Genomic DNA, 16,206 nt, shown 5'->3' with positions numbered 1-16,206 from the left:
TTGTGTGTTTTGGGAGGTTTCTGGAAGAGCTTTAGAAGAGGTTGGATTAGAATTGGTTGGGTCAGGATTTGTTGTATTACAAGTGGGTGGATTAGAATTGGTTGAGTCAAGATTGGTTGTATTAGAAGTGATTGCATTAAAAGTGATTGTATTTGCATTGTCAGGACATTCTGTTTCCTGGTGACCAATAGTCTTGCATTTTGAACAGTTGGATCCTTCTATAGAAATGTATAGTCTGTAAGTGATATTATCATGAGAAATCATGAAAGAATCGGGAATGGACATATTTTCTAATGGTGTGATAAATGTTTGCCTTCTAAAACTCAAGACATGGCTGTATTCGCTTTCAGGCATTCCTACCCTAAGAAAAGTCATTTTAGAGACGGCGTTTATACCCATTTTACGTAGTTCTTGTTCAATTAACGCGGTTGGAACAGAAGGACCAGCGTTTGATATTATCAGTCTTTGAGCTGGAGTGATAAGTCTTCTTATTTCTACTTGAGTTTCTTTTATATTGACGTATTTGTGGGAATGCAGCAATGCATCAACCATATTTTTAGAAGAGAGATATATACATATTCTATTATTGGCTATTCTGGAAGCGAAAGATACGCTACGTGGACCAACTATTGAACCGACGGCTATGATGTACTCTTGAACTTTGTTTCCTTCAATACTAGAAAGAACTATGGCTTCGTCTTTTGTTGGTTGTTTAAACGTGTTAACAACACTGGAGTATGAGATGTGAGATGAAGTTTGGGTAGTGTTCATGGTGTTATTCGAAGTCATGTTTGATTAATTTTGGAGACGTTGCAAGGCCGGCCCTGTCGCCGGTTCAAAAACCGGTGTGGATCTTGGCCCAAAACTGGTCCTATTTGTATTTCTTGGATATTTTATAGGTTATATTATTATTAATATAAATATAATATGATGTGGATTTGGTACTCACGTCAGGATTGCGAGGTTTACATGGTGTTTCCACTATAACAATGTGAAGGAACTAACAAAATAATTTTTAACTTTGTTTTTATCGTTTAAAAACTGATAAGTTTCGCAGCGGTTTACAACGTGATGTATGTTATCACTGTCAGGACCGTACTCTCTATATATTTTTTGTTATGTGATTTTTTCGTTATTCTACAGAAATCTTCTGTGATGTAGTTTACAAAACATTGTTCTTAACGTATTTTGTCAAGTCCCCTTGCCGATGGCGATTAATATGGCAAGACTTTCTCTTTGCCCTAAGCTATTTTGAACAGTTGTTCGACTATCCGTATAGCGGTCGATTATCTGACATTATTCAATTACGAGGCTTGTTTTCTACCAATCCTTCGTCTTTAGATTTAACCTTCGATATCATAATTAGTTGAAGAATATTATACTGTCTTTCCCGCATTATATGTTACAGATCTGCTATTTTCCTGGATTAACGCTATCACTTAGCTTACGAGTAGCTTCTGGTCTGTTAATAACTGCTTTACTTGTTTACTTAGCCGTTCACGGTATTTTTACTATTCGACAATACAACGATATTTCTAAAACTTTTAAGCGGTTAAAAGAAGATATTTTCAACACTCAAAAAAATTTAGTTCGTAATATTGATTAACAGTGATTATTGAATAGTATTTCGTTGTAACAACAATTTAATTTTTTGTTTCAACGAACTTTTAGACATTGATGAAGGTATTTGGTTATTGTCACAATGATTGAATAATAATTGTGAAAACAACTAGAGTACATTAATCAATAACACTCAGTTTATTCAGCCAATAACTTAGTTTCGTATATTTAATAAATATTGTTAATGTTCTGGCAGCAACTCACTTTCTTGATTTCGTAGATGACAAGCAATTACCTTGGTTTATTGTGACAACGTACAGATTTCATTAAAATAATGTACAAATGTTGTTAATATTGAGTAATATATGATTATTGTATAGATGTAAACTAATTGTTGTGACAACGAATGCATTAGTCAATCTACTACTGCGTTTAATAACCAAAATCAATGCATTCATGGTAACAATAAACGTAGTTGTTGAGACAATAAATATTTTGCTTGGCCATTTGAAATGTAACGGCTTTTCCTTATCGTGATACCCCTATTTTCTCTGTGTTACCATTGTTTAAAACATAATTCTTTGTTAAAAAATGCTGTCACCTCTGCCGGAGTGCCGAATAATAATTTCATTTCGTTTCCAAGTGTAGTCCGTAGTAGAAGGAAGTTTTCGTGTGTCTATTATCGTGAAATATTATCGGTCGAATTGTTTTTAAATTTTTTTCGAATCCTAAGAAAACTAATTAGTATTTTTTAAATTTTAAACTCAGAATAAAATATTACAGTATTGTCGAGGGTCCGAAGTCCCTGAGAACTTCTATAATGATTATTTTAATAAGTCACAGGGGTGAAAAAGAGAAAATTTAGTATGATTTTTAATTTCAAATATACCATTCAACAGAAACTTTTTGTTTATTGTAAGGGATTTTCAACCCTCGGTAATAATGTAATCTTTTATTCTGCGTTAAAATTTTTCAAAAATACTTATTAGTTTTCTCAGGATTTCAATATAAATAAATGCGTTTAAAAAGAATTCGATCTAAATTTTGCACCAGCGCTCTCAAAAAGGATTAAAGAGATATACATTTTTGGAATCACTATTTCAAACGCTTTTAAATGACCTGTCACATGATGTACTTTCCCATTTAAAAAAATCAATGTTATGCCTGTCACCTGAAGAGGGATCGTGTAAAGTTCGAAACATTGATGTTATAATACACTTTGATTATTTTAAAAAACGACCGGTCCGAGCGTTTTGTTATGTGCTAAAAATAAATAAGTTAATAAGGGGGGGGGGGGGCTGTGTATCACTTAGTCCAGCGCACTGTATAAGTGAAATCATAATATGATTTCTCATATTATGGGAAATCAAACAGTGTAAAGTCCGTTAGGTTTAGGACAAAAAAGGGGGATTTAAAAAATTATTATTAATCAATATCATATATTGGGCTAATGCATTCAGTAATTACTAATATAAAATACGTTCATAGTAGGAATGAACGAAACTGATTGTAAGAATGAATAGAATTGCTTCTAAGAACAACCGTATTTATTGTGGGAATGAATGGAATGAATTGTAAGAATAAACGAAAATAATTGTAGAAATAAACGAAATACGTTAGGAGAAATAACACTGTTCTTGACACAACGAATAATCTTCGTCGCTCAATTAACGACGTTGTTGTTTCAATTAATAGTGTTCGTTGACTCAATGAACAGAGTTCGTAATATCAATAAAGTGATATTATGGTATATATAATGAATGTTCATCCATTCAATAAACGTAATACATTGGCTCAACTAACGAAAATAATGAATTGATGAACATCGTTTTGTTGTTCAAATAAAACCAAGAATTGGACAAATTTTAAGTATTGCGTTTGTTGTCTGAATTAACATTTTTATTGATATTACGTACCTTTTTCGTTGAGTGAAGGTCCGTGCTTGGACAGCATATACGACAACTAACCATAACTTTCTAAAACTGAATTGCCGTTTAGATTGGCAATCTTATAAAGAAGAATAAAGAAGCTGAACCAAGCTAAAGTGTGTTTTCAATTGCTTGTGTGGAAGTAACTAACCTCTCAAATAGTCCAGAGAAATAAGATTTTTCTCGTGACACATCCCCCTCCAGGCCGAAACCAAATTTTTTGAGTAGTATGGACAATTATATTAATAACCTTTATGTTTCCTGCAGTTGATTTTGATGATATACATAGTTATAAATAAAAATGAAGATCAAAAAACAGTAAAAAGTTAAGCATTTTAAACAAAGTTGAGAGCAAGAAACTCAAAAATCGTCTAAAAAATTTCAATATGGCGTTCTATTAATATGTCTATCTTTATTGTTTGCTTAGAAAATTGCAAAATAAATTATAAATTTTGAGTTTTTATAAATATTCATAACTTATATAAAAATTAACTTGGAACCTTCTTATAAACAAATTGCTGAGACTTCTGGTGCTTAAATTAAATTTTAAATTTCAAAGCAATTGGTCAAATAGTTTAAAAGTTATTTAATTTGTTTATCCCAAATTCATTTTTTTGCAACACTATAAGTCAGAAAATTATGAGGTTACAGTAAGACTTCTAAAAGTTTATGGAAGAAGAACATCTATACTATTGACTTCATTAAAAAAATGACAAAAAGTAATTTTAAACACTGTAAAATTATTTTGCAGGGACACGTCGATTTTTTGCTTATTTATAAACAATTAGAATAACTTTTTAACCGTTACCCGTAGAAAAAATATTTTTTCATATTTGGAAAGACTGAACTTTTATACACATTTAGAAAAAAAACAATTGTCCTAGGACAATTAGGGACGAAGTTAGCCTCCGTTTTTTTAGTTCACATGTTTTTGCAAAATAATTTTGCAGTATTTAGAATTATTTTGTGTCATTTTTTTTAATTAAATTAATAGTATAAGTCTTCTTCTTTCATAAACCATCCAAACTATTAGTGTAACTTCATAATTTTCAGACTTATAGCGTTGCAAAAAAAATTAACTTAGAATAAATAAACTAAATATCTTTTAAAATATTTGACCAATAATTGCTTTGAAATTTAGGATATGATTTAAGCACCAGAAGTCTCAACATTCTGTGTAATAAGAACGTTCTAAGTTAATTTTTACATAAGTTATGAATTATGAATATTTATAAAAACTCAAAATTTATGGTTTATTTTGCAATTTTCTAAGCAACCAATAAGGATAGACATATTCAGCGAACGCCGTATTTAAGTTTTTTATACGATTTATGAGTTTCTCACTCTCAAATTTGTTTAAAGTACATACTTAACTTTTTGGTTATAGACGGAAAATGCGAAAATTTACCGTTTTTTGATCTTCATTTGTTTATAACTATGTATATGTATATATTTTTCCTCATGATCATCTTTCAGTGCGTCACAGTTTTTCGATTTCTTTCTAACGCATTAAATTGTATGTGACAGAAAAAAAGGCACGTCCGAGATTACAGACAGTAAGTTAGTTATTCTAGTTGTCGATAGATGGCGCCATAATAAAAAAAATAATTTTTTTTAAATTAGATAATAATATTACAAATATAATCTGTATAATTTATAAGACTATACAAATCAAAGAAAATACCATTTTATAAATGCAAGAAACACATTTGATTTGTTTTTATTCCAAATTGAAAATAAAATGTGACAACTGTCAGATTTAACTAAAATGTCATGTTAGAATAAATGTCATAAATGTGTATTATCACGCACTTACCCTTTTTCCTATCATTTGTTACGCACTGAAAAATGCTCATGAAAAGGACAATATCATCAAAATCGGCTGCAGGAAACATATAGGTTATTAATACAGATGTCCTTACAACTCAAAAAATTTAGTTTTGGCCTGGAGGGGGTTGTGTCACCAACAAGATATTTTTTTCCTTATTTCTCTGAACTAAAAAGAAGAAAGGCTTATTCCTAGGTATGTGTCTTTTTATATGTAAAGATACAGTACAAATATGTAAAAATATAGATAGTAGTTATTTATGATACAAGTGCCAAAAGTACAATTTTAAGGCAAGCATGTGAAGGTTTGCAGAATGAGCGAAACGAATTCTGAAATTCACATGAGTGCCTTAAAAATGTACTGTTACGCGATTGACTCTACTATTTTATTTATTTATATTTTTAGGCACTAAGTTTAATTTAAATAAAGGAAGACTTACTTATATTATTTTAATTACATCACTTATTTATTTAATAATTACAAATAACACCAACTAACACATCTAATTTATTTACAACTCAAATTTATGATTTAATTAACTAAACATAATAACTTCGATAACTAATATATACATTTCATTAAATTCGAATACAATTATATCACGCGTCGCGGCTCGATCATTGACTGACTGCCGCTGCTTAAAAATCATCCGCTTATATAGATACGGCTCTGCTTCGAGAACGTTTAGAAGGCCTGACGCAAGTCTCCGCTTATCATCGGGGAAACTTCTGGATTAGCGGAGACATTACTCGTCGATGACGTGTCGCTGTTGTTTGTTGACTACTAGGGGCAGGGCCGGCCTCAGTTAGAAATTCGTCACATTGCCCCCTCCTTAAAAGATGGTTCCTCCTGGAACCTTGTCAGGACTGGAACTGGATGCTGGTATCGGCAACTGGACCCTCTTTTACAACTCCCAGTTGTATAAAAGTGACAGGGGACGGTCTTCTCTCCGCACCAGTAACTATGCGGATTGCAACAGACTAACACCTGGACCTCGGTGTCTTGGAAAATTTCTTCTACCATATTTCGGATAACTCTCCAGTCTAATTGGCTGCATTCTAACTTTGGTATGGCTAACTTTTGCACGTCGGACTCCAACACGTGCTCTCTCAATTGAATTAATGCATCCCATACATCTTGGTAGGTAGGTTGGTCATGGACAGTGTCTTTTGTTACCAGGTAGAATAGGTAACGTGATGCATCTTGGAGTTTCAATGCTTTGCCAGGAGCTGGCAGTTGGCATTGAAGTTCTGCAACTCGACCAAACTTCATTCGGAAGGCGGATGCCAACCCTCGTGCGTCTTTGATACTGGCCGGGATGGTATGGGCCAGTGAATTGTCATCGGGAAGTGCGAGTAAATCTCGCTTTTCTTCAGTGGTAACACCATGTCTTGCTTTACCGGTACCTCCATAGGTCCCCATGAACTCCTCAAACGTGAGGTCAGGTATTCCTCGAACTTGGTTTACCTCCACTTCTTCATCTACGTCGTGGTCTCCCTCGTACGGCGCCAACCGGTTATGGTGGACTATCATCGGCTTTCCTCTAGGAATCTTGCTTATTCGGTAGATAACGTCATTGATTTTCTTGACAATGAGGTACGGACCTTCCCAGAACTGCTGCAACTTGGGAGAACAACCTGTTCGCTTCTTTGGATTATAAAGCCAGACTTTGTCGTTCTCCTTGAAACATCCCCTCTCGGCTTGGGTATCGTATCGTTTCTGCATTCGGTGGCTAGCGATCTGAAGATTAGAACGGACCAACTCATGTATATCGTCCATTCTTCTTCGCAATTCATTCACGTAATCCTCACCAGCAACATCTTCTCCAGGTCGACATCCAAACTCTAGATCACAGGGTAGACGCATCTCACGTCCAAATAGGACTTTTGCTGGTGTTTGACCAGTTGATTCATTAACAGCAGATCTATAGGCCATTGGGAAGAACGGAAGGTACTGGTCCCAGTCTCGTTGATGATTGGACATCATCTTTGTCAAATACTTGCCGACTGTCCTATTCATACGCTCCACCATTCCAAATAAAATGAAGATCAAAAAACGGTAAAAAGTTAAGCATTTTAAACAAAGTTGAGAGTAAGAAACTCATAAATCGTCTAAAAAATTTCAATATGGCGTTCGATTAATATGTCTATCTTTATTGGTTGCTTAGAAAATTGCAAAATAAATTATAAATTTTGAGTTATTATAAATATTCATAACTTATATAAAAATTAACTAAGAACCTTCTTATTAAATAAATTGCTGAGACTTCTGGTGCTTAAATTAAATTCTAAATTTCAAAGCAATTGGTCAAATAGTTTAAAAGTTATTTAATTTGTTTATCCCAAATTCATTTTTTTTTCAACACTATAAGTCAGAAAATTATGAGGTTACAGTAAGACTTCTAACAGTTTATGGAAGAAGAACGTCTATACTATTGACTTCATTAAAATAATGACAAAAAGTAATTTTAAACAGTGTAAAATTATTTTGCAAGGCACGTCGATTTTTTGCTTATTTATAAACAATTAGAATAACTTTTTAACCGTTACCCGTAGAAAAATTATTTTTTCATATTTGGAAAGACTGAACTTTTATACACATTTAGAAAAAAAAACAATTGTCCTAGGACAATTAGGGACGAAGTTAGCTTCCGTTTTTTTAGTTCACATGTTTTTGCAAAATAATTTTGCAGTATTTAGAATTATTTTGTGTCATTTTTTTAATTAAATTAATAGTATAAGTCTTCTTCTTTCATAAACCATCCAAAGTATTAGTGTAACTTCATAATTTTCAGACTTATAGCGTTGCAAAAAAAATTAACTTAGAATAAATAAATTAAATATCTTTTAAACTATTTGACCAATTGCTTTGAAATTTAGGATATGATTTAAGCACCAGAAGTCTCAACATTCTATGTAATAAGAACGTTCTAAGTTAATTTTTACATAAGTTATGAATTATGAATATTAATAAAAACTCAAAATTTATGATTTATTTTGCAATTTTCTAAGCAACCAATAAGGATAGACATATTCAGCAAAAGCCATATTTAAGTTTTTTATACGATCTATGAGTTTCTCACTCTCAAATTTGTTTAAAGTACTTAACTTTTTGGTTATAGACGGAAAATGCGAAAATTTACCGTTTTTTGATCTTCGTTTGTTTATAACTATGCATATCATCAAAATCGGCTGCAGGAAACATATAGGTTATTAATATAGATCTCCATACTACTCAAAAAATTTAGTTTCGGCCTGGAGGGGGTTGTGTCACCAACAGGATATTTTTTTCCTTATTTCTCTGAACTAAACAGAAGAAAGGCTTATTCCTAGGTATGTGTCTTTTTAAATGTAAAGATACAGTACAAATATGTAAAAATATAGATAGTAGTTATTTATGATACAAGTGGCAAAACTACAATTTTAAGGCAAGCATGTGAAGGTTTGCAGAATGAGCGAAGCGAATTCTGCAATTCACATGAGTGCCTTAAAAATGTACTTTTAACACGTATATCATACAATATTTTTTCTACAAACGTTTTAAAAATGCAATAATACAGTTTAAATTAAATTTTAAAAAACCTTAAATACAAAAAAAATTAAAAAATGCCTTAAAAATTTTAAAGCACATTTTAACATCCGAAGATATTGTGGCCTCAACTTCGACTGGAAATTAAGTTATTTCTACTCATTCCGCCTTACCATGGAAAATGGTAAAACTGCAGTGCAAGAAATTCATTTTTCAAATTGCGCAAATGGTACTATTATTATTAATGTTAATAAATGAAATATAAATATTTTGACGTTTGCTTTCAAAATTTGACATTTCACTTTTAACTGCAGTGCCTTAAATTTTTTTTTCTAGAACCGTGTTAAAATAGTTATTTATGAAACAGTTCGTGAAGTATGCTTTTTGCGAACGCACGCGATTTTTAGAGCACGAGCGACAACGGAGCGAGTGCTATAATTCGCGTATTCTACAATATTTAGAACTTTGACATTTGAAAATTCTAACTACTCTCAAACCACAAAGCTGTCAAAACTTTTGTTGTAATTCATTGCTCATATTGTCATCACCATGACAACGCGAAAGTTAAGGATTGTCACCATGACAACGCGAAAGTTAAAAAGAGTGCGAAAAAGTAAATCCCACTTAAAATACATTGTTACTTCACGCACACTTTAAATCCTTCACGCACTGCTATCTATGACAGTTTTCACAAACTATAAACTTATAGGTACATAATATGACATAGAGTAGATAAATGCAACTTTTAGCACTCCATAGGAGCGTTAAAAATGCTACTTTAAAGCACTAGTGCTTTAAAAATTTTATGGCACTGCAGTTAAAAATGAATTGTCAAATTGTGAAACGTCAAAATATTTATATATCATTTATTAACATTAATATTATTAGTAAAAATTGGGCAAATTGGAAAAGGTGGTTTAAAAGTTTTTTTAAAATTTAATTTAAACTGTATTATTGCATTTTTTAACACGTTTGTAGAAAAAAACTATTAAAATTTGTTAGAATATACAACAATAAAAGTATATGTTATTTTTCTATATGGGAATGGGGAGCATGACGGAGTCGCGAGGTAAGACGAGGTACCGCACACAAACAAGAAACTACACGTTGGTGAATAGCATACAGTAACTCAATAGGAAGAGTCATTCGACTAACGGTCACTGCAAGAGAAACCGTGAATGAGAGTGCACGCGTTTTTTGTTTACAAACGGAAAACTGTTTTAGCGCCCCGTTGATCTAATTTTGTGCAAGGACAACCATCGTTATTTTAAGGTAATTATGATCACCTCATTAATGTCTTTTTTATCGTTGTTTACTAGTATTCTTATTTTGATAATGGCATATTGTTTGTGTGAATACGTTAAACATTTAACTAGTGATTTTTTTTTTGTTCAAAGTTACCTTTTGAGGCAAGATGGGGTATTGGGTGCGGGGTATGATGGGGAATTGGTGGTAAGTCTGGGTTAATTTAAATTTCTTAATAAATAACATTGGATTATTATTTTAGATAATACCATGGTACGTACTTACAAGAAAAGAACAAAAAGAGGAGAGTGGTCGAGAGATGCTATGAAAACCGCCATAGATAAAGTGACATCGTCAGAACCCTGGGTAGGCTGCCAGATATGTGGATGTTAGGCTCACAATGCTTGTGCTGGGCTGGACAATGAAGATATGGAGCAAATACACATTTTTGTTGGTTTTGTGAGAATTAATTAGCATCACCATCATGCCCCAATTCCATTACCCCATCATAACCCATAGTATGGGGCAAGATGGTTTTTCATAAGGTTCTTATTAATGGCTAATTGTTGAAAAATGTGATAGGTTGATTTTCCAAAGATTGTACCAAGTTAGAATAATGACGTAACGCGCCATTAATTAGTAATAGTTAAAAACGTAGTAATTATGTTGTATTTTTGTTATTTTTCTTAGATAACCCATCATACCCCCCTTCCCCTAGTTGTTATGATTTACGCATTGAGAGTATAGGCAGTTTTAATGTAATGTCTAGAAAAATATAAAAATGGAATGAATGTCAGTCAAGTTCAAGTAAAAGTTATTGTAGATATTGTCCTGTAATTTAGAATGAATAAATTATATATGAATAAAAATATTGTATGATATACGTGTTAGAAAGTACATTTTTAAGGCACTCAAATGAATTGCAGAATTCGCTTCGCTCATTCTGCAAACTTTCACATGCGTGCCTTAAAATAATTATTGTACTTTTAACACTTATATCATAAATAACTATTAAAGCACCCATTGCTTTAAAGTGACATTTTTAAGGCTTCTTTGAAGTGCTAAAAATGCATTTTTAACACGTTTGTAGAAAAATCATTTTTTTATTAACAAATTTTAATTCAATTTTTTTCTTATGCAAATAACAGGGCCAAATATGCTGTTATTTCGTACTTTAAAAATATTTATTACAAGATAAAATCTTTACTGGTGGCTGGCTCCAATTATCGGCCCTAACGAAACGCCAAGCATATAATTATTATCATCTAAAAGACACAATGTGGCCTGATAATACGCAGCCAACCATCCAATATTAATATTAAAGGAAGTTTTATGCAGAGACGGAATGCAGTACAATAAAATACATAATATTTTAAAGTACTCTATTTCATCTGTAATTTATTTGGTAATAGCCATATACTGTTTACCATACCTAAAAATTACGTTAACCCTATTACATATACATAAAAAGTAAGAGAACATACGTAGCAGATAACAGCAGATATTTTCAAGGTCCGTGCTTCGACAGCATATACGACAACTAACCCTTACTTTCTAAAACTAAATCGCCATTTGGATTGCCAACCTTATAAAGAAGGTTGAATCAAGCTAAAGTGTGTATTTAATTCTTCTGTGGAAGTAACTAACATCCCAAGAGGAGAAAGGCTTATTCATAGCTATGGCTCTTTTTAAATGTAAAGAAAAATACAGTACAAATGTAAAAATATAGATAAAATACATTTTGTTAACAAATTTTAATTCAATTTTTTTCTTAAGGAAATAACAGGGCCAAATATGCTGCTATTTCGAACTTAAAAAAATATTTATTAAAAGATAAAAAGTTTCGCGGAGGCTGGCTCCAATTATCGGCCCTAACGACACGCGAAGCATATAATTATTATCATCTGAAAGACACAATTTGGCCTAATAATACGCAGCCAACCATCCGATCATAATATTATAGGAAGTTTTATACAGAGACGGAACGCAATACAATAAAATACATAATATTCTAAAGTGCTCTATTTTATCTGTAATTTATTTTGTAATAGCCATATACTGTTTATCATTAAAGCTCGGATTTATAGGCAACAAAAATTGAAGAAAAAGGCGCCTATACAGGCAAAGATTTTTATTAAAAAAGGCAGGAATATTAACATTTAGGCAAAATATAGGCAATAAAGGAATATAACTTATTTATTGTACAAAGTGAATTAACGTAATATTAACTTAAGGCAGGTATATTTACACATCATAATCATAACATTAGTATAAATAAACTAGTAACTAAATAACTGTTAATCAATAATTAAGCATTGTAACCACTTAAAATTTTATCATTAATAGAAACAATTAAATGTTTTTCAATATTTTCGATCTTAAAACTATGTCTTCGATCACTTAAAATTAATTTACATTGAAAACGAACGTTTGACATCGACAGATGTAATTGGAGCATATTTCAGAGCGGATAATAAATCTGGCATAATTTCTAATTCCTCGGAAAATGTCCCATTCCAAACTTTAGCAACATTAGATAAAAACAAAAAACCTTCATTCTTGTCGAAAACATATTTCATTTTTTTTTTTAATTAATTAACCGTTACTTCCAGGTGCCGGTTTAATTTTCGTCTTTAAATTATCTACTAATTTTATTGACTCACATAAATTTATCTCTTGTTTTTCTAATAAGGTAATTGTGGTAACTATTAATTTATAATTGTCATTGATATAAGCGAGTTCCTGTTTCAATTTGGGATTTTTTAATATTTTTTTTGCTTCTCTAATGGCTTCGGAAATATCATCATCAAATTCTGACATAACTAATTCTATTTCATTGCAGTATTCAAAGTAAAAAAAAACTGCTTCGAGCCAGGTTCCCCACCTTGCAATTACTGGTTTAGGTGGCAAAGGGACACCGGGAAGTCATTCTTTATATATTTGCACCCTCAACGGAGCCTTTACAAAAACTTTTTTCAAAAAATTTATAAAATTATTTACCAACTGAAACAGACTTCTTATTTCTTCAGCAATTCTATTTACCCCGTGGGCTACACAAGTGCAATGAATTAAATTAGGATAAAAAATCTTTAAATTAACAGCAGCTTTTAACATATATGCCGCAGCATCTGGAAGCATTAAAACTATTTTATTCACTGGTATAGGGTTGGGTAAAAACAGGTTTGTTAAACTATCTTGTATAAATCGACTTATTGTTAAATTGTTTGTTTTTTCCAATTCTTTAACGGCAACTAAATAAGGTTTTCTCGCAAAGTTTTCGTTCAAAATTCCAATCATTAAATTAGCTATATACCTGCCGCACACATCTGTCGTTTCATCCACGATAATATACAAAAAATTGCCCTCTAACTCCCGCTTAATTTTTGAAATACATTCCACATAACATTTTTCCACAGTATGTTTTCTCAATGTACTCTCGTCCGCTAAGGATTTATTAAGATATTTTTCGAAAAAGCATTTAAAACTAGGGTTATTAACTTTATATAGAGGAATGTTGGATGCAATCATCATCTGGCATAAATCAAATTTAAATGCGTCTTCCTCCTTTTTTTTGAACTGCTTATACTATCCCGCAGAGATATTTGGGCTAACTTAGGAGGAATTTAATTTTTCCAAATTACGTTTATGAAGCGGGGTTCCACAATGCTGGTCAATAAAGTACTTTTTTCTACTTGAAATCTGAGAATTAAAAAAAAATAATTAGAATTCTAAAACCGCTTTAGAATTTAGTTATGTTGTGGGACGAGAAAAAATAAAACTAACCGATTTGCCGCATGGTTTACAAAATGCTCCATCTCCTTCTAGAGAAAGTTCCGAATAAGGTGCGATCCATAGCCTTAATTTAGATGTCATATTTTCACACAAATGTCTAAAACGTTTTAAAACGTGTTCTTTGCTTTTCGGTATAAGCAACAAAACTAAACTAGGATATAGCAATTTGTGACTAAACTCTAATACAGTAACCGACTGTACAACTGATAATAAACTAATAAAGCTTAGGGATTTCCAAATAGTTAACCCTCAAGTCTCGATCAGGTACATTTTCCTAGAAATCTGTTATATAAACAAACCATTGATATTTTATTATTGACCCAAAATTTTATTATAGAATGGTTTAGTAATAGAATAATATCATAGGTAGTACCATGAAATTTTAAAAAAGGCACAAATAGGCGGAATTTACGAAAAAAGGCAAAAAGTGCAAAAAACAATTATAATAGGCAAAATAGGCAAAAAAAGGCATTTTGCCTATAATCCGAGCTTTATTTATCATACCTAAAAAATACGTTTACCCTATGACACATACATAAAAAATAAGAGAACATACGTTATAAAAGAAACAAACTGAAATAAATGAAAAAAAGGTTTTTATACTATTATACAATGATAACTAACGGGTCTATGGCGTGGTTGACAAATTCTCAGCAAGTGGTTGCAATAATTCTGGTAACTAATACACGAAGGCCAGCATGCATATGTATTACAGCATATAGGGGCCATAAAAACAACTCTTAAAGCGGCGTTGAAAGTCCTGCTGCTGAATCTACCATCACTTTTCATCACATTAAAAATTTTAACTTCACCTTCCGTATATATTATACAGTGTTTGTTGCACATTAAACAGAATCTTAGCCAGTACAATGCGCATGAAAATTTTCACAATGATCCTACCAGATACAATAATAGTCTTCTACCAGAATTTGGCCGACTGGAGACATCCAAAAATATTTCAAGGTATTTAGCCATAAAATTTTATAATATCCTGCCAGCTAGAAAAAGTATCTTAATTTTCATCAATTTAAGGCAAAAATTAAGAGTTACCTTATAGTGAAAACCTTTTTGTCTTTTGAGGAATATTTTACATCCAGTTTTAATATGTTGTGATTGTTTATTATTATTGTATTTTATATTTTATATTTACAGTGATGAGCGAGCTAATAACCGGCAAAATAGCACAAAAGATGGAAAACGTATTAAGTTTGAGATAAAAAGAAATGAAACTAATCGAGTTGGGAAATTTAGCGACATTAACCTATAAATTTACATTATATTGATTGTTTCACACCTTTAGACGTATCGCACGAGTTTGGCAACTACCACTGTCATAGATCTCTGACGCACAGATTAATTCGTACTTATAACAAGTAATCCAGGCGGATCATCATCGTCATCATGGCATTTACACTTTTAGCGGAGTGATTGCCGCCCTCTTTGGGCTCTTCTGATTCGTTTGTAGCGGTGAATTAATCCGCATTAACATTTTGGTTTTACAATTGGTTGTGTGACTTGGCATCTTCTACAATTTTCATCCATTCGTTCCTGTTTTTGCTTCTAGTTACCCATTCTCTGACTCCCATATTCTTAAGGTCCTCCACTATCTGGTTCTCCCATCTAGTTTTGGTTCTTCCTCGTGGTCTGCCTGATACAGGTCTTTATTTGGAAATTTTCTTGATAACGGCTTCTGGATTCCTCCTTTCTATATTTCCCATCCATCTGAATCTCTGTGCCTTGATAAATCTGACAATGTCGTCTCCTTTCAGAAGTTCTCTTACTTCGTGGTTCATGAGTTTTCTCAATTCATTATTACCTAAGTTTATTGGTCCTCCTATCCTACGAATTATTTTCCTTTCTAAGATCGTCGATCTTTCTTCCTCTTTCTGTGTCAGACACATTACTTCAGCACCATATGTGATTACTGGTCTAATTGCTGCTTTGTAAATTTTTAGTTTTGTATTCTGAGTAAGCTTCTTATCTTTGAGGAAGTTACTGTAAATCCAGTAGGTTCTGTTTCCTGTCTGGATTCTTTCATTAATTTCGATACTTCTATCATTAGTTCCATTAACTGAGGCTCCAAGATATTTAAAATGTTCTACCTTTTCAAATTTATATTCACAAATATTTAAGCTTATCATATTAACTGGGCTTTTTCTGGAGCATATTAGGTATTTTGTTTTGTTTTGATTTATTTCTAAGCCCTTTTTGGATATAACTTCATAACTTCATAAATTCTTCCTTTAACCTGTTTAGGTTTCTGCTAATTAATGCTATGTCTTCAGCATATGCCACAAGTTGTGACGTCGATGTTATAATCGTACC

The sequence above is a fragment of the Diabrotica virgifera genome, chromosome 4 (assembly GCF_917563875.1).
Source record: "Diabrotica virgifera virgifera chromosome 4, PGI_DIABVI_V3a".
Taxonomy (NCBI): domain Eukaryota; kingdom Metazoa; phylum Arthropoda; class Insecta; order Coleoptera; family Chrysomelidae; genus Diabrotica; species Diabrotica virgifera.
This window is presented reverse-complemented; position numbering follows the sequence as displayed.